This window comes from Mixophyes fleayi, chromosome 10 (genome assembly GCF_038048845.1).
Source record: "Mixophyes fleayi isolate aMixFle1 chromosome 10, aMixFle1.hap1, whole genome shotgun sequence".
Lineage (NCBI taxonomy): Eukaryota > Metazoa > Chordata > Amphibia > Anura > Limnodynastidae > Mixophyes > Mixophyes fleayi.
The window spans coordinates 61246676-61266912 of record NC_134411.1 but is presented as its reverse complement, the minus strand read 5'-3'; the positions used below and the strand labels follow the sequence as shown (position 1 = coordinate 61266912).

The window sequence follows — 20237 nt, the reverse complement described above, 5'->3', positions numbered from 1 at the left end:
TCTGTAGTGATGATAGACATTTGTACTTTACACAAAATGGGATTCAAATGGTACAAGAGACATGGCATACAGTGGCAGTTTTGTAACATTGATTCAAAGTTTTCTTAATAGAGTACAGCCTTCATTGCAAATTGCATTCAGTGTCATGGGTTTCATAGAAGAAATCTGCTGTGTTGGAACATAGCCCATAACTGGAACATCCAACCCCATCCATCCCCCCCATTCACTTTGTGTTGATTGTGAGTTTTACAATCTAACCATGAGATGTAATTGAATCTGGTTCATCCCTTCAACACCATATCTCTCTATAGCATTAATGGGGAAGTTAGTAGTCTTCTGGGTAATCCAGTGGAAATTTATGACTTTAATATCTGAGAACATAGCTGGTGGGCAAAGGTAACAAATCTTATTTTTCTTGTGATTTCATAAACCCATTTTTGCAAATGGTTATATGGTTCAGAATATTTAAAGAGTAATATAGATGCTAGTCTAAAGGGTCCTTTTGCTTAATTCATACAATTTAAGCATTGTAAAAGTATCCTTTTAAAGCTAAAAAAAAAAATCCACTTTGAATGTAGGTGATTTTTTTCTAAACTTTTCTAACTTTGGGCTTCTATAGTTAGTTTTTCTGTACTGAAGTTTTGAGAGGATTTTCAGCTGTCTGCAATAGTCGTGTGACAGTGACACTTTTTAGTCAAGGGGTGTATAGTTGTTCTTTTAAACAGAAACACCTACATGTTACCACTGGCTTGCAGATCTGATTTTGTCATTTATACCGTTGCAATTGTGAGCTACTCGCATATATAACACTACGTATACTTAATAAGCTAAGTCACAGTACAACAATAACCCATAACATATATTACTTAGCTTATCTTTTGTTGCATAAATAATGTAACAAAGTCATGTGTGGAACAAAGTAAGTACACCCTTAAGGCTTACACATCAATAAAGAAGGCAATTTGAGAAAGGTGCTGCTTCTCAAGTGCACTTCATTATTTGATAATACAGAAATGCTAGCATTTCTATAAAAGGAGAGCCTTCAGCAGTTTGGGCTTAGTGTCAACACTAGCAAGAAGAGAAGATATCTGCAATTATCTCTGTGAAGCAACTGTTTCTGCCTATCAGTCTGGAAAGATATATAAGGCCTTTTCCAAGCAATTAAGGGCCATCAGTCAACAGTGAAAGATTATTTACAAATGAAGAACCTTGCAAACAGTTGCCAATCATCCCAGGAGTGAGCAGGGTATGCAAGAAAATTCACCAATTGTTAGGGCAATAGATGTGTTTCTGACCAGCCTCCTACCTCTGTGAAGTTTGTATGTTATCCCTTATTAGCGTGGATAGCTGCCACAAATTACAGGTTTTTCCCATAGTTGAAAAACAAGGTTAGTCAAAAAATGACCTTTGGTAGGAAACTTACATTGTAAGCTCCACAGATGCAGAGACTGATGTGAATGAATAAATATCTGTACAGTACTGCTTACTTATAGTGGCGCTATATTTAAAAAAATGGTAATTTGTTACTTTAGATTTATACGTTTTTCTGAGTTAAGACCAGATTATTGTTAATTATGTCCTGAATTGTAAAAAACAGATTTGAAAGACCATGTACTTTTTTTACATGAGATATATACAATGTTTTTTGAACTACCATGCTTCGGGTTGAGGGGGCCACATTTTAGATTTAATACTTTAATAACCTTGCAGCCATTCAATGTTTTTCTGAAATTTGGAATACAGATAGAAAGGTGATGAATATTTCATATGCTCTCATCATTATCAAATACATGTGGCCACACTACACACATCAATGTGATTGTCATTGTGCATGAGAATCCTTTCATCATCATCAGCTGTTTATATAGTGCTATTAGTTCCGCAGCTCTGCTCTGTAATATTGCTTTAAAAGCTACTGTGCTATGGTTAATTTGGATGCTCCCAGGGGATGGAAGTTCATCCAGATAACTGACATGTCAGCCCTACCTGGAGGTGTTGGGCTTTGGGGGGGATGATATGTGCATCAAAACCTGTATTAGATCCCATAAGCAGACCCCTAGAGTTTTGTGAGGAGCTTAAGTAATGGAAGTAAGGCAGTGATGCTTTTTGCACTAAATGGCAGGTTAACATTAAATGTATTTTACATAGTTCTTATATGAAAAGGTTTGTTTATATTTTCCAACCCCATGGCAGACATGATTATTTTTATGCCTTTAAGTAGAGTGAGAGGAAAAAGTTAATGTCCTTGAATGTATACATCGTTATTTCTTCTCTTCAGTGTCTTATTTTTCTGTTTCTTAGCTGAGCGATTTAGTATGAGCATATGAGGATATAGTGTATGTTTACTGTTTTTATGGTTTAACGGATCCCAGCAAGTCTGAAAGGTCCTTGAGGCCCATCTAAGGGAGTCAGCATGGACAATGGTGACCTTCTTGGGCAGCTAGTTGCTACTTCAGTAGCGAAAGTCGGTTGCTGCAGACTCCAAGGGAATTCCTTGAGAATGGCGCACATGTGCAGTCAGAGTAGGACCTTGATATATGGGGGATAGTTCAATTGACTGCTGTACTCGTATTACAGTTTGTACGGTAATTTCAACGCTGAATTTTGCTTGCAGCTCTGGGAGTCGCAAGCGGAGATCTGGGTTAAAATTACAGTATGGTAATAGTGTGCAGGCTCCGTGACTCTCAAGAGTAACGCGCACAATTGAATTCACCCCATGATGTCACTTGGGACTCACACTGTACACTGACAAATAGAGCATTAAACAGTTTGAACCATTTTTCTCTGCAAATATAGCAGCAGTAAAAAGGGAAGTCCTTACTGTGGAACCAGAACCCACCCCACAAAGCCAAAGAGCACCTGTTCTAGGTAAACCCTGTTTTTGTTTAATTTTTAATGTACAGGGATAGTTAGTTAAGTGTCCTCTTTCTCAATACTGTTGAAGGTAAGAAAAACAGCAAGTCTCATCATGATCATGTCTGTGCAGCTTTTGCCTTTATAATGGAGCTTTATTTGTCTAAACCTAAGAACGCTACTGCACAATCCCTGAGCAGTTTAAAGAACTAAATTCATATTTAGATTTTAGTCTTTAATGTATCGGTCATACTGGGGTAAAGGGGACCCAGTTCACAGATAAGTATGGACAAGAGGATATGTAGCTATGTCATTCGTCTTGTGGGTTTTTGGATAATTTGCAGTTTGCAGAATAGTTTGTTCAAACAGTGAATTAGGAGAGACTGAGAATTATTCCAGGTCATTGAACCCTAATATTGTGGAGGCTGACTTAAAAAGCATATTAATAGAAAGTTATGTGCAGGAAGAGAAAGCTTAAAGACAAATGTTTAATGAAAACTGCTGACATACAACAGGTATTAAATTTTAGCATAGATTTAGCAGGGGTTTATTATAAGCATTCTTGCTGCACACTCCCTTGCAGAACCATAATCAAATTTTCTCTTTCATCCGGTCTGGGGGACACTGCTTACCATGGGTTGTGGAGGGGAGCTTGGGAGTTGGCACCTAACTAGTTAATTTGGTACTGCTGGCAAACCCCTCCCCTCTACAAACCCCCTGCCTCTTCCTGTCCAGTTTTTTTTAGGTGCCCTGGAGTTGGGCAGCCTTATTTTTTACTGCTTAGTTTAATGTTTAAAAATTTATTTTTTTCCTTTACTTTTTTACTTTTTTAGGTGGCAGCGCTAGAGTGTGTTCTAATATAGAGAACACACTCACAGCTTGGCAGCGCAGGCATTCCCCTGTCAGCTGAGAGCCAGCGGTTCTCACTGACAGGGGCTGAAGACAAGGTGCCTGATTGAAGGGAGTGACAAGCGGTCTCATGGACCACTGCACTCCCATAGCCTCCCCGATAACCGGCGCTGCCATTGCAGGCATAGAGCGCTGGTTATCGGGTAATGAAGACGGCGGCGGCCATCTTGGATTTTGGCAGAAGCGTCTAGGAGAAGGGGCTAAACCAAGATTCCCCCCTCAGTCATAGGAGGGGGGCGTCGGATACCTTCCGCTGCGGAGACCTCTGTCCTAGAGGTCTCCACCACTCTGCCACTATTATAATAGTTCTTTTGAAGAAGGAGAAGACATGGAAAAAAAGAACTACAGGAAGGGGGAGCTAATACATAGAGTTCCCCCCTTCCTTCAGAGAGAGAGATGGTCCTTCCCAGGTCTTTTGGCGCCAGCACAAGCCCGGGAAAAGGAACAGAGCTGAGGAGAAAGCACAGACTGCTGTCAGATCTGCTCCCCAGGGTGGCCTTTGGCTAAGTATCACCTTTATTTACACACATATCTGATGTGGTTATACTGGGCTAGCAGGTTTACTATTATAGCCTCCTACTAGCCATTGATATTTATGGTGTTTACTATTTCAAGTACAACTTTTAGAATATATCAGTTGTTTACTTGGTATTGCTCTGTTTTTCATTGCTTTTTTACTCTCTCTATATTAACTATCTATCTGTATATTCAGCTAGATTTTTTATTACTCTGTGTGCTTGGTGTACCTTCCTTTATAAAGATGACAGATAAGGGAAAGGGCCCTATGCCAAAATATTTCACATGTTCAAAATGTAATGTTAAATTACCTAGTGCTCAGAGAGACCCGTTGGCGCTCTGCACGACATGCGAAGCAGAGGCTTCCACTGCACAGATACCGCAGGTTTCAGTCCCACCGTCGGTGGAACTGGCCTGGGTTACCTCCCTTACGCAGTCGGTTAGCTCTTTAGCTCAAATGGTCCTCCAGTCTAACCAGTTGCTGACTACTGTGGCAACTTCTGTGGCTAGTAATGCAAGTTTACAGTCAGACCCCCCCGGCTTCCTCAGGTTCTAGTGCTTTGAGTTTGCCGGGACCATCCTCATTACAGACTGACCCAGCCCTGGTTGCTACAGAACCGGCATGGTCTACAGCTTTTATCAGAGGGCTGAATAAGCTTAACCAGCTACTTGACCCCTCTAGCACCCCGCCTGCTAAAAGAAAGAGGCCTAGATATGTTAATCCCCTATTGACCCTCTCAGATTCTGAGGAGGAGTCTGAAGAAGAGGGGAAATTTATTCGGACACTGACCAAGGTCATTCCTCTGAGCAGGGAAAAGTGTCTAAGGGCCAATTTGTAAACGATTTGGTTTTAGCGGTAAGACAGGCGTTGGACCTCCCGGAACCGGAAGATGTAACCCCCAGAGACAGAAGTCTCTTTAAAAAGGCCAAGAGGAAGGCCAGCCGTTTTCCTCCCTCCGCGGAACTTAGAGATATCGCTGAAGGGGCATGGAAACATCCCGATAAAAGATTTTCTATCCCAAGAGGTTCTCTTCCCTGTATCCCTTACAGGAAGAAGTGGCTCGCTGGGAAAGTATTCCCAAGGTGGACATTCCCATTGCTCGCTTAGCAAAACATACTTTACTCCCAGCCCCGGGTTCAGCGTCCCTGCCGGACGCCAATGACCGCAAGGTTGAATCACAGCTCAAATCCATATTTGCGGCTGCGGGTTCTGCCTTTAGACCCACATTTGCCTCGGCCTGGGTGGCTAGAGCCATGGAGGCATGGGCAGACCAGCTAGCTGAGGCCTTACAGGACTCCGAATTTCTTCCCCTAGCCTTACACCTAAAGGAGGCTTCGGGGTATATTTATGAAGCAGCCCAGAACTCAGCGGCAGTCTCCTCTTCCATTCAGGCGGCCTCCATTTCAGCCAGAAGGACGCTTTGGTTGAAATCCTGGGAAGGTGATGCGGAATCGAAAAGGTCCGTTGAAATTATCCCCTTCTCGGCTGCAGGTTTGTTCGGCCCGGAATTAGATACCCTTATTTCCCAGGCCACGGGGGGCAAGAGCACGTCCTTGCCAGTCTATGCTAGCAGGAGCCGCGCCCCGAGGGGTAGCTCCTTTCGTCAGCCCTTTCATGGGGCCTCTCCCCATAGGGGACAGCCCTTTTAGAGGCAGGCAATCCAATTCCAGAGGCTCCTCTACCAGAGGGAGATCCTCGTTTGCTTCTAAGCGCCAGGCCCCCAAGACCCAGGAGAAGCCTGCGTCCTGACGACCACCCTGTACCACAGGGGGCGCCAGTGGGGGGGACGTCTGTCTCTGTTTTGGGAACAGTGGGCAGCGTCTTCCCAAGATCCTTGGATTCGGGGAATTATTTCAGAGGGGTACAAAATAGACCTTTCAGGCCCGGCTCCACGCCGTTACTTCCAGGCCCCTCTTTCCCGAAACCCAGTAAAAAGACAGGCTATACAGGATTGTGTAGCTTCTCTTCTAGCTCAGAGGGTCATCGCCAAGGTTCCAGATTGCCAGATAGGAACAGGGTTTTATTCCAACCTATTCCTAGTCCCGAAGCCGGACGGCTCCTTTCGCCCTATCTTAAATCTAAAGGGCCTCAATGTTCACTTAAGGGTGGACAAGTTTCGGATGGAATCTCTAAGGTCAGTGATAAACGGCCTAGAGAAAGATCAGTTCATAGCGTCCATAGATATAAAGGACGCGTATCTCCATATTCCCATTTGGATCCACCATCAGTCCCTTCTCAGATTTTCGGTGGGATCAGTTCACTATCAGTTTCGGGCTCTTCCCTTTGGCCTATCAACAGCGCCAAGGGTCTTCACAAAGATTATGTCAGTGATGGCAGCATGTCTTCACCTGCAGGGTGTTCAGGTCGTTCCTTATTTGGACGACCTGCTAATCAAGGCTTCCTCAGAGAGTTGCCTAAGCTATCACCTGTCCCTCACCCAAGCGGTTCTCGAGGGCCACGGATGGCTGATAAATTTAAGGAAATCCCAGTTGGTTCCGTGTCAGCGCATGGTGTTCTTGGGACTCATCATGGACACCAGCAAACAAAGGATATTTCTCCCAGTAGAGAAGATCACCTCTATTCAGAAGGTAACCTCCCAAGTTCTGTCTTCTCCCAGACCCTCAATGCTCTTGTGCATGAGGCTACTGGGAAAGATGGTGGCCTCCTTCGAGACCATTCCCTTCGGTCGAGCTCATTCTCGATGTTTCCAGTGGGACCTATTGTCGAAGTGGTCAGGTTCACACCTACGCCTAGATCTTCAAAAGATTTCTCTATCCAAGAGGGCGAGAACATCTCTTCAGTGGTGGATGTGCCAGGATCACTTGAATGCGGGCAGATCCTTCGCACCTTGGTCGTGGATCATAGCTACGACGGACGCCAGCCTCAAAGGTTGGGGGGCGGTGGTCCTACACCTCCGGCTCCAGGGATGTTGGTCGGTTCAGGAGTCGGCTCTCCCAATAAATGTATTGGAATTGAAGGCCATTCTTCTAGCCCTTCAGGGAGCACAATCCCTTCTTCAGGGCCACCCAGTCCGTATCCAGTCCGACAATGCCATGGCCGTGGCATATGTCAACAGACAAGGAGGAACCAGGAGCGCAGCGGCGATGGATATCGCAGCCCAAATATTGGTTTGGGCAGAGCTATATGTTCCGGCAATATCAGCAGTTTTCATTCCAGGAATAGAAAACTGGGAGGCGGACTATCTTAAGTCGAAACCAGATGATGCCGGGGGAGTGGTCACTTCACCCGGAAGTCTTCCAATCTCTGGTTCACAGGTGGGGTCTTCCAGACATAGACCTCATGGCTTCCAGACACAACAAAAAAGTCCACATGTTCTGCGCAAGGGTAAGAGATCCCCTAGCGGCGGCAGTGGACGTCCTGACGATGTCATGGGAATTCAGGATGGGATATCTGTTTCCTCCGATCCCCATGCTTCCTCGCGTCCTCAGACGAGTTCGACAGGGTTCCCTACCAGTAATTCTGGTAGCCCCCTTCTGGCCACGGCGTGTGTGGTTCACAGAAATAATATCTATGGCGGAAGGTCCGGGATTCCACCTTCCGTATCGTTAGGGCCAATTACACTTTAGTTGGCCTGACACTGCTGACCCAAGGAGCCATAACCATCTGTAGTCTGAATAAATCATTGCAGATCAGGGGACCACATTCCATCTGTCACACTCCGTGTACCGCAGCTCAGACCACACGAGCACCAACCCAGGTGTCCATTTTCTGCAGGGAGAAGAGTGTTTTGATCTCGCTACATTCCAAACCTGCTCTCCACAATTGACTAGCAGATTGATGCCATATACATGGTCTTGGTCCCATTTTTGTCTCACAGCCCTACTGCACTGTATACTGAGCCCTATCACTAAGCATCGGGAATTATAAGAGTGCACTTATATTTATTTCATGTTGCTGGGCCCACTACACTTCTCTACAAGAACTGTTGCAGTCCCTGGAGTTTAGTACAACAAATCGTATGCTCTCTGGGAACCATTGTCAGCGAATACTTCTGTTCTTGTCTGGATATATGTGTGTATAAGTTATATCTGGTCAATCTAAGTAGCCAAGCAATTCTAGCAGCTTTACATTTTCCGCAGCTGATAGGATTCTCCATGTTCCTCATTTGCTATATGTTCAGTAAATTCTTGCACAATAGCACCTACTGGAACTGACTTTATTACACTTCTCTTATTAGCAGCTATGTTGTAGCTTAAGTTAGTTGGCCTCCATCTTTGGAACATAGCTTCTTTTTTTTTTTTTTTACCTATTTGAAAGCCCAGCTCCAAAAGTAGTAGTATTGTTTATAGGACGCCACCTGAGGGTCTCAGGGTCATACAGGGCAAAGAACATGACAGTGCTTGGTATAATAGCACAATACAGTAATGAAATAACACTACAACTAAACAAAGCTACTGGGGTCCAAGGGGGTATAGTCAGCTCAGGTTAAAACCTGTGCCCATTAGTGTGGGCTCAACTAACCGGTTTAAAGCCACTGAAAGATATGCAAAGCCAATGGAGTAGCGGAGTCAATGGGAGGAGAGCCCAAGTAGGAGATGCGCAGTGTAGCTGGTGAGAAAAAGTTAAAGGTAATGAGAACAGGAGGGAAATGAACCCTGCTCACTATAGTTTACAATCTAAAGGGACCAGGGCATTAGCCAGTATAAGGGGATCTGAAGGTGAGAAGATACAATGTGAGAGATACTACATGGTGAAATGGTTAAGTGGAGGACGGGTAGCCTTTTCTAAACCGCTGTGTTTTCATTGACCATTTGAAGCTTTATAGGCTAGGGGATAGTTTGATAGAACGAGGGAGATTGTTGCAGTGGTGGGGGGCAGCACTGGAGAAATCTTCAATAAGAGAGTGAGATGTGGTTTGAAGAGCGGAGGAAAAGCGACTCATTGACCAGAGAGGGCAGGGGGGAAGGAGTATGTAATGAGATGTAGAGAGCATTGGAGTTGGTGAGGGCCTTGTCTGTGAGGGGGAGGCAGAAAAGTGGAGCTGCAGCATTATGTATATATTAAAGATGGAGCGAGGGAGGCCAGTAAGGAGAAGGTTGCAGTAGTTGATACCAGAAATTATCAGTTAGTGGATAAGAATTTTGGTGGCTTCCTGGGAGAAGGATGGTCTTATACGGGCAATGTTGCCTAGGTGGCAGTGGAAGGATTGGGCAACAGATTATATGTGAGTGATGAAAACAATGGAGGAGTCAAGAATGACAAATAGAATGAATGAATCTCCTGGAAGACAGGAGATGGTTATGTCGACAAAGAGAGGTCGAGAGGGGAGGAGACTCTTGATGGAGAGAAGACCATGAGTTCAGTTTTGACCATTTTAATTTTGAGAACGTATAAGATGGTAGAGAGGCAACTAGAGCCCTAAAAGAAGGGGAGAGATTAGGAGATGAGTTAGTTATGTGTCTTTGCCATAGAGGTTATGCTGGAGCTGAAGGACCTGACTAGATCATCCAGGGAGGAGATGTAGAGAAAAGCAGAGGGCCAAGAGTAGAACCCTGTGGGACTACTACAGGATAGATGGGGAGGGTGGAGGAACTAGAGGTAGAAGCAGAGAAGGAGCAGTTGGTGAGATAGGAGATGAACCAGGAAAGAGTGGTATCAGAAAGGCAGAGGGTGTAGAGTAGGAGAAGTTCCACAGTGTCAAAGGCTGCAGAGAGATCCATGGGGATAAGCAAGGAGAAGGTCATTATTGACTCTGGTCAAGGCAGTTTCTGTGTAGTGGAGGGGACGGAAGCCTGGTTGGTGAGGATCAAGGAGGGAGTTGTCAGGTGGCTGCTGAGATCTTTCTCTCCTACCCGCAATGATCTGCTTAAGGAAGGTAAGCAAAATGGAATGTCCATTTACGAGGTTCAAAAAGCACTCCACTCCTACAAGACTGAAATTATACAAATAGGTGACAGAACTCATCCTCTTGAGACATACATGGATCAAGTGATTAATTGCCAACAGTCTACGGATGAGGAGCTTCAATAGCTAAAATAAAATTACCTCACACTCGAGGAACAGAAAGGCCAGGTGCAACAATTTGTGCAGTAAAGACCTGCCTGAGGAGATCGAGATGCCCTCCCTACACCAATATTTGTAAAGGCTGTTCTCCCATCTATCCCCAGACACACCAGAGGATCATTTTCTTGATAGAGCCCTAAGACTAAGGTCCCAGGACTCATTACAGCCCATTGATATCTTGAGATGCCCGTATTATAAGGCACAACAAGCAATCCTTTGTGAGGTCTGCTTTCAAGGATGCTATCCTGCATCTTTCAGGACATAACTTTGTTTAGGCTGCTTTAATGCAGAGAGGGGTTTGTGGTGCTTACCTTTCCACATATTAATATAGCATCAAAATAAATGCCTCTTAGTCATCAACGACTTCCACCACACTTAAAAAGAGACCACCCTTAAAATTATAGAGGGCAGCAAATAGAGTGTACCACGGAGAACCAAGACATTGGAAATTAAGTTTTATTACTTTGCTATTTTCATTCTTTTGAACATCTCTCCATCTTTACTAGTAGATTTATTCATCCTAATATTCTAACTCATGATGGTTATTGCAAGCTTATCATAGGTGCTGTCCCCCACCAACTATTTAGCCTATCTAATGGAGAACTTGGTATCCAGTAGTTGTTGAGGGTTTAATATATTATACTCCATTTGCTGTTACATATCTGTATTACATTATGATCACAGCTAAACAACTGCCTTAAAACTTAGGGAATACACACGTTATGTTGTATTGGACAATGTTTACTATTTTACTGCCCTGTTTTATGTGCTTTATCTTATGGTTATATGCCTGTTTCCCAATTAGTGTTAAAATAATTGGACTTAAGTGGTCTGATTTAGAAGCAAACTTTTCTACTCTGTAACTGCACAACTGAGCACTAAACACTTCTCTCTCCCCTTGGTTCGCGGTACCCTCCCCCCATCCCTCCTCCAACCCCTAACAAGTGCAAGTGCTTTTATATATGATCATTGCTGTATTTGTTACTGAAGATATTGTCACAACATTGTGACTTCTTATATATACTCTTACAGGTATATATGTATATATATATTATAAGAGCAGAGTTGTGCCCTTATATTAAGGTTACATGTGAAAAACGTCATTTTGCCATAGGGAATCTGTGAGAGGGGGGGGCATGGTGTTTGAGGGTCTACATTTTAAAAAGTATTAAAGCTATTAAACTGAAGTGCGCTGCGTTCTACACTGATCACCAACCTATCATCTATACTATGTGCCCGAAGCCAACGAGGTCTGCAGTGAATAAAAGCAGTGAACATAGCACAGATCTCCTTACAGCAGTCCGCACGCTTCCCTCCTGTCTGCCTCAGGACCTGTAGTTGGACAGCATAGGATGTTATCATAGTACCCTGTTATCGGAATTACCAGTGTCCGCAACCTACTTTCCAATTCTTCTTCCCACATTACAGCCTCTCGTATATATGTATGTGCTAAAGGAGCAGGCCACTTGTAGTGAAATTACAAGTGTATATAGAATAGACTAGCGCACCGACTGATGAGCACAAAAATTAACAAAGTCAGTTGTAAACCGCTAATTGTCAAATGAGAAAAATCTTCCTTCCCGTGTGTATCCCTTTTGTAGTGTACTTGCGATTAAATAGGTAACACTCAAAAAAGAGGAATGATGAGAAATCCTTTATCAGCAAAACGAATGACACCAATTATTTTTACGATCTACTCCAAGATCTGTGGTCTTTCATGTTGTAGTATTACTGTGTGATCTCCAGACGGACTGTCAGCATGTGTGTCCTCCAGCTAAGGATTTATTCACGGCTTGTAGTAAGATATTTTGTGTAATGTAACTTGGCAGCCTCATGTAATCAAGGGGCATATTTAACAAATAATGATAGTGCACTATCGGGCTATTATCATTAAAAAACGTCCCTCTCTGTCCCCCGCATATTTAAGTAGGGTGCATCGCAGCAGATATTGTGGATATCTGCTGCTTTGCATTCCTTTTCATTTTTGGGAGCAGTCACCATGCCCGAATGGTGAATGGTGACTGCTCCCTTCCGCAACCTAACAAGTTCTGAAAAAAACATTTTTTCGGAAACTTGTCAAGATAATGTACGCCAGCTTCAGCATGATCCCTCCCTGTCCCTCACCGCTCGCTCTCTGCAACTATAGTTGCAGAAACAGAGCGGAGATGTTTGTGTGCATGTGCAGTTCGAACTGCACATGCGCAATTGATCTATGAAGAGGAGTGAAGAACACCTGGAGGAGATCAGGAGACAGCGCATTCTGAAGAGGGGGGTAAGTGTGATTTTTTTTTATCACAGAAACAGCAGTTTATGGGAACTGCTGTTTCTGTGATCCATTTTTCATAAATTTGAGAAATAGTTCAATCCTTATCCATGCTCTAAGGATTGATAACTATTTTTCATTTTGACGAGCATTGATAAATGTGCCCCTAAGTAGGTAGTATTTCACACTCTGATCCATTTTTAGCAAAACGAATGACACCAATTATCTTTATGGTCCACTCCAAGATCTGTGGTCTTTCATTTTGCAGTATTACTATGCGTTCTCCAGACGAACATCATTATCAGCATGTTTCAAGCAGGCTGATTACCTGTCATAGGCTTTCCAGAAATTGATTAATTCAAGGATTGTAGTGAGCTGATTTTATAGTATAGATAGATGGATATCTTATGTGACTGATCAGTATCAGGGCTCTCTGATCTTAAACAAGAATACAGTTAATATATATAGAAAATCAGTGTAATAATAAGCAGGTCCCATAAACTGATATAAATGTGCTGAATAAACCAATGGTAGGTAACATGTAATTAAACATCTCTAACCAACGCATTTCAACCCAGAATGTGGGTCTTTTTCAAGGAATTGTGATGAAATTTGCCTTGTAAAACCTGTTTTTATCATGTAAACTTCTGTGTAAGCAAAATAGAAGAAACGCCTTCAGGGATTTATGCTGAGAGGCCAACAACAGATACTTATCTATAGCAAAAGTAAAGAGAGAAAGGTTTCCCTTAAGTTGGATGCACTCTTTGGTTTTCCAAATTAATTTCCAATAAGTTCAGTTCAATTCAGTTTTATTAATTTATTAAACATTTAGAATAAGAAAATGAGCAGGATGCTGTTCTTGTCTCTCACAAGTTAACACAAAATGCTTCATTAAAATGACAGGTTTACTATTAAAATACTGCACGGCGTAGTTTTTGATCGGGATCTAATAGGGACATACGTTTTGCTGCTATAGAGAAGAGATCAGTGGAGAGATAAATCTATCCGAGATAAGGATTACACTGCGGGCATGAAGCGGTGACAACTGTTCATTCTGCAGAGATCTAAACTTGAGAATTTACTGCTGATTACATAGCTTACTCAGGCTTTTATTAGAGGCTGCTTAACTAAGCTTGAAACATTAATTATACTGTCTTACAGATATCACATTTAGCTTACTCACAGCAGTGAATAACTATTTTTAGAGAATTCACTGCTAAATACACAGCAGTCTACTAGTGATTCCTAGTAGTCAGGGCCGTCTCTTGCATTGGGCACAATGGGCAGGTGCCCGGGGGCCCTGCAGGCCAGAGGGGGGGCGCCAGTCCGAGGCAGCACTGTCACCCTTTGGGCAGGAGGCAAGAGCCCCCAGGGGCAGCAGGGAGAGCAGTCCTGGTCTCAGGACTCCTGAGACCAGGAGCAGGGAAACCATCTCGCTGCGAGGTGCAACAGCCTGCAGTAATTAATCTCAACCACCCCGAGCTCCCGGGACTCACGCAATGATCACGCCCACTGACAGGGCACACCAGTCACAGCTAGGCTGGTTTTTCATTGGCTTAGAGAACTTCCCTAAGGAAGTATTCGGGGGTCCCGCCCATCGAGTAGCTGTTGCGGTCAGGAACTCTTCTTCACTGCCCATTGTTCTGCAGATACCAGGCCAAACTAAGGCTTTTTAGCCTTAGTCCTGCCAAAAAGACTAAAATACTTACCTTGCGGGCAGCTGGCGATCCGGCTCCTTCCCTGGTCTCCTCCGTGCGGCGCTCGCAGTGAATGTCGGCGTGACGTCATCACGCCCGACATCCATTGCGGAGCGCAGCACGGATGAGTTGCCCATGCAAAAACAGCATTCAGCAGGCAGCAGCAGTAACTCTGAAGAAAAGTGAAGAAGCCGATTAAAAGGTAAGTTAAGGGTTTTTTTTTTTTTTTTTATTATTTCAAGGGATGCTGACTGCTGAAAAATATAAAAAAAAATATATAAAAAATCACCTGGTCCTGGAGCATAAAGAATGGAGAGGGCGCAGATAATAAAAGACATTTTTTGATGTCTTCGAAGGTCTTTTTTTTAACATGTAACAGTTGGTTGTCTGCTCTGTTTGGGAAAAGGTTAATGGAACATGCAATAAAAGGTACAAAATCTTATAATGACATCTCTACTGGATGCATTTTTGTGTTTAAACTACGCATTTGTGGACACCTTCTTATCCATTTGAATGAACAACTGCTTCTACTCGTTTCCTATAGTAGATGAAATTAATAGTATTTGTTTTTATGTATGGTGTACTGTATAACAAAATCATTTCAATAGGAATATTTGAAATTCAATAGAATTGTGATGCGATAATGTATGATCACATGATGGCGTAGATGGTAAATCCTGATGTTTTATTTTATAGGTCCGTTCCCTGTTTTTACACCCGAAAACTTACAATATATTTAAACTCAAGATGAGCCCAAACTATCAGAACGTTTTGTGGCCTACATGGGTACGTTTCACATAAACTAAATAAAGCGGGCACTATCTACTAATAACTAATCTGATCTTCAACAACCTATAAAGCAAAGTAATAGAGCAACAGTACAGTAATATAAACTGACTTATTGCCCACAGCTGCTATTTCTCATACCCAAAACTTAAGCGTTGACCTACTGATTAAATGCCTGCAGCCATCTCCACAAAGTATAAAACTTTCCACAGAAGCGTGAAGCCGCGCAGCTGGAAACGGACATTAGATTACTATGTGTAAAATGTTTACAACATAGGTTCACCTGACTTGCGGATTTGCACGTGTAATCAGGAGCCTGAAAGCAAGGAGCTTGTTAGAATTCATTGTGACCGTTAGAGTGAGGAAACCTCGCTGGGCAAGTACACCATAATTAGTCTTGTGATGCTAACCAACCTTACAGTTACATATTTTGCTATAGCTACAACATAAATTGTAAATATACATTGAAATTAAGCTTGCTTTCAGACGTCCCCTATATACAGGTCCCTGTGTAGCAACAAGGTGAGGGTGTATCTCTATGTAACATAATTAACTTATGCCACTGATGAGCACTGTATTTTTGCATTGTTGGGAGAGCACATTCCTAGGCAATGTTTGACCACTAAGCATCTCTCTTTGATACTCAGCATCTCTACAAGGCTGGTAAATCCAATAAGCTCAACCTGAGTGCGTTGCATTCCGGTTGAGCTTATTGGATTCACCAGCCTTGTAGAGATGTCTTTTGGTGTTTCTGAGCTCTCTGGTGCGTTCTTTATTTTTAAGAATGTCCCAAACAGTTGATTTGGCCACACCTAGGGCTAGATTTACTAAGCTGCAGGTTTGAAAAAGTGGGGATGTTGCCTATAGCAACCAATCAGATTCTAGCTGTCATTATGTAGATATAATGAGGGAATAGCTCACACATGTCCATGAAATAGGTTTTGAGTCGATTGTCCCATTACTTTTGGTCCCTTAAAAAGTGTGAGGCACATATAGAAGCCATTGTAATTTCTACACTATTCACCTGATTTGGATGTAAATACCCTCAAATTAAAGCTGAAAGTCTGCAGTTAAAGCACATCTTGTTAGTTTCATTTCAAATCCATTGTGGTGTGTAAAGCCCAAAATATGAGAATTGTGTTGATGTCCCAATATTTATGGACTTGACTGTATCCAGGGCCGCCGAGAGGGGGGGGGAGCGGGTACATTTAACCCAGGCCCGGGCTTGCTAGGGGGCCCGGGCCGGGCCCTCGCGTCCTAATTTGTAATTTATTTATTTTTATTTATTTTTTTCTATTTGGTGATTTTTATTTATTTATTTTTTATTTTATTTTTGGGCGGGGAGGGAGGGGGGGTCCGTCGTTGGTGAGGGGAGCTGGAGAGGAAAAAAAAAAAAAATGATTCAAACGTGATCGGCGCTGCGTCCCTCCTTCCTCTCTTCTTCATTCACACTGACTGCCGGGCGTGACGTCATCAAGTCACGCCTGGCAGTCAGTGAGGAGCACCAGACAAGACCAGAAGAAAGCAGAGAAGACAGAAGAAAGAAGAGAAGAAAAGAAAGAAGGTAAGTAAAGAAGCGGAGAGGCAAGAGGAGGGGAACAGAAAGGGACAGTGCTATAAAGAAGAGCAAGTAAAAAAAACGGGAGAGAGGCAGAGGCAGAGAGTAAAAAAAAAAAAAAAAAAAAAGGGGAGATAAACACTAATTAAAAAAAAGGGAGAGAAACACTAAAAAAAAAGGGGAGAGAAACACTAAAAAAAAAAGGAGAGAAACACTAAAAAAAAAAAAGGTGAGAGAAACACTAAAAAAAAAAAAGGGGGAGAGAAACACAAAAAAAAAAGGGGAGAGAAACACTAATTAAAAAAAAGGGGAGAGAAACACTAATTAAAATAAAAAGGGGAGAGAAACACTAATTAAAATAAAAAGGGGAGAGAAACACTAATTAAAAAAAAAGGGGAGAGAAGCACTAATTAAAAAAAAGGGAGAGAAGCACTAATTTTTTTTAAAAAAAGGGGAGACAAGCACTAATTAATGGGCGCTATTTTGTTTGTAGGGTGATGGTGGGGCAATTAATAGTGGGGACTATTAATTTAAGATGGGGTGGTTTGGGATCTATTGAATATGGGGGTGAGTTTAGGGAGAATGAGGTCTATTTACTAAATGTGACTGAGTTATTTAATGGCAGTAATAATGATTGCGGAAAATAGGTATTGCTGTTTGCAGGAAGGGAATAGGTTTATTTATTAAATGTGAATACTATTATTTTAATGTTGGGGCTGGAGGAAGGCTTAATTATTAATCGTGGGTGCTATTGATTTAACGCCGGGGCTGGCTGTAATTTTCTAAATGTAGGCATTTTTTTTTTCCAAATAGGTCCTTCAACATTCCAGGATCCGGACAAGCCGCAACTAAAGAAAGCAGCAGTCACAGGTGGTGAAAGTGAGAAGAACAGGTAGGAGAGAGCAGCAGAGTGTGTGAAATGTTGTGATTCTAGTAGGGACAATGTCACTTTATGGTAATTGTTGTGCCCAATGTAAGGTGCAGGCAAAGACTGAACTCTTTGTGTACACACTGGTGCTAGATGTCTTAAAAGTCAGGAGTGCTGGGACATATGTGACACTCTGGTGAATTCAGGACCTAGTGATTTTGATGTGCTAGCTACGCCCCAACGGCGCATTGCCATGCCCCCAAATGTATGACCACACCCTCAAAAAATTTTGCACCGCCGTTAGGCTAGCCACGCCCCAACGGCACATTGCCACGCCCCTGAATGTATGACGACAACCCTGAGGGGAGGCCCCACGAATTTTTTGTACCCGGGCCCTGAATTCCTCTTGTCAGCCCTGACTATGAAATTCTAGAAACGCTGTGATGTCCTACACCTGGTTTTCAAATGCAGAGAAACCAGGAGCCAGTCTTACTTAAAAGTTCCTGCCTTCAATGTTGGACCTTCACACATCAAAAGATCTAATTAACATGTGGTCTTTCATCAGACGGTTCGGAATACAAATTCACACAGAACAACAAAAACAAAAAAAAAAAGCTAGTTTCCCACATCACAATACACAAGAGGCTTTGTAAACATAGTCTCATTGTATCAAGGCGAGAGGCAGAATGATTGAGTGATAAAATGGAGAACCTGGAAACAATCTTCCTCACAATTCTTTGGAATGACATTCTTGAAAGAGTGAACAAAACAAGTAAGGTTGTTAATGCTCTCCCTACCACTTTATAGATTATCTACCTCCTGCCCCACAGGGCACTAACAAGAAGCCCTGATAGGGTAACAGTAGCAAGAGGAGGCTCATACTGCATGCACAGATGAAGATAGCACCCTATTTGATGGCTTAACAGTTTCACCCCAATAGGACTTGTAATTGAAGCCCTGCACAACAGGGGTGAAGTGAGATGGGTATATAATTTTAGACATTTTTGGAATAAAAAGACTAAGGGCTAGATTTACTAAACTGCGGGTTTCAAAAAGTGGAGATGTTGCCTATAGCAACCAATCAGATTCTAGCTGTCATTTTGTAGAAACTACTAAATAAATGAAAGCTAGAATCTGATTGGTTGCTAAAGGCAGCATCCCCACCCGCAGTTTAGTAAATATACCCCTAAGTGTTAAGAGTTTAGCTACCTTTGTTATTGTTTAACTTGAGTGACTTTGCTGTAAAATATCAGTAGATTGTTGTTGCATACATAAAAAAGGAATTCTATTTATATTATATTTTATACATTGTATCAGATATATACATCAGAAATTGGCATATCCTATAGCAAGGTTAAACAGAAAAAAACAACTTTTATACCCTGGTCTCAGAGATAACGACTTCCTATCTCACAATATACACACACAATTTCATAATAAGTGCACACACAATTACATAAATAAGTGCCCTGCGCTATTTGCTTCAAATACATTTTTATCAAAAGTTATTTAATAGTGATCCAGTCACACATAGTTTATAATTTTGTTGGTGTTGTACACTTTGATAATAAATTATTTATAGTTTATAATTTGTTCAATAAAAAAAATTTGTGGAATCATTTCTGTAGTACAGCATTTTTTTAATGTTTTAACACTGAATTTGTTGCAGGTAGCAATTAATATAAGCTTAATTTTATCGATAATTTTTTTTTTTCCTGCGAGTGGTTGTGTAGGTAGATGCCCCAGTGCACTGTTTTGCCCGGGGGCCCATAATGTTTGATAAGATGGCCCTGCTAGTAGTGACTTAATTTAAGCTTAGGATACTAATCACATTATCTTATAGACAGGGCATACATTGCCTTTCAATGATTATATTTTAGCTGCTTACAGCAGTGAACAAATGTTTAGCTGTATCAAGCAAACTAACCGTTTTAGGGATCGTGATTTTGATACTGAAAATATACTGTTTTTTCAGAAATCTATATCAGCGGCTGATATTATAGCTCTGTGGGATGAAATTGACTGCAGGGAAACAGTGACAACAACGTTTAAATCATACAGAGAGATAAATACTATGTAACAAACTGAATTCTGTCAGTAACAATATTTAATTGAAAGAACAAATGGTTACACAGTTACAATATACTATCTAACTTCTCTTCAATACATTGGTGGATATTATAACAGCACATCCTATCAAAGATCACTAGGTGACTATAGAGACAGTGAAATTATGTCAAATTATGTTAATAGGGTAATAAGGTGTCTGCCTTATGTATATTTAAACACTTTAGGAGAGATTTAACTCTAATATTATTTTGTAGTTCTACTTTTTTATGAAGTTACTCTACTGTCTCTTTCTAAGACACGCAGGCCCTAAACTACGATAAAGCTAAACTAAGAAAATGTAATAGTACTACATGTGTGTATTCCAGTGAACACACAAATCTGTGAATTAGCAGCTCCACCATTTTGTGAGTGACAGCAATCTCACTCCATGACAGTGCTGAATCTGCAGCTAACCACAGAATGTGATGGCATACCATGTCTGTATTGCGCAAGGAACACGTCCATTAAGGTTTCTGCCTCAATTGTCGTAATTTCATTGATTTTTGGAGTTTGAGTGGAAGAGTTTCAATGGTTTTCTTACATTTTAGATGGTGTGTAAGGAACCTTAATCGAACAATTTAAACCATAAGGTTTTTCTCTATGGAATATATATATATATATATATATATATATATATATATATATATATATAT

General features: G+C 41.9%; 1 protein-coding gene across 2 annotated transcripts in view; it reads left to right on the top strand.

Moving 5' to 3' along the window:
* The window catches only part of SLC12A4 (solute carrier family 12 member 4), a 1264335-nt gene that overhangs the window by 183833 nt on the left and 1060265 nt on the right, over nt 1–20237 (top strand). The window lies entirely within an intron of this gene.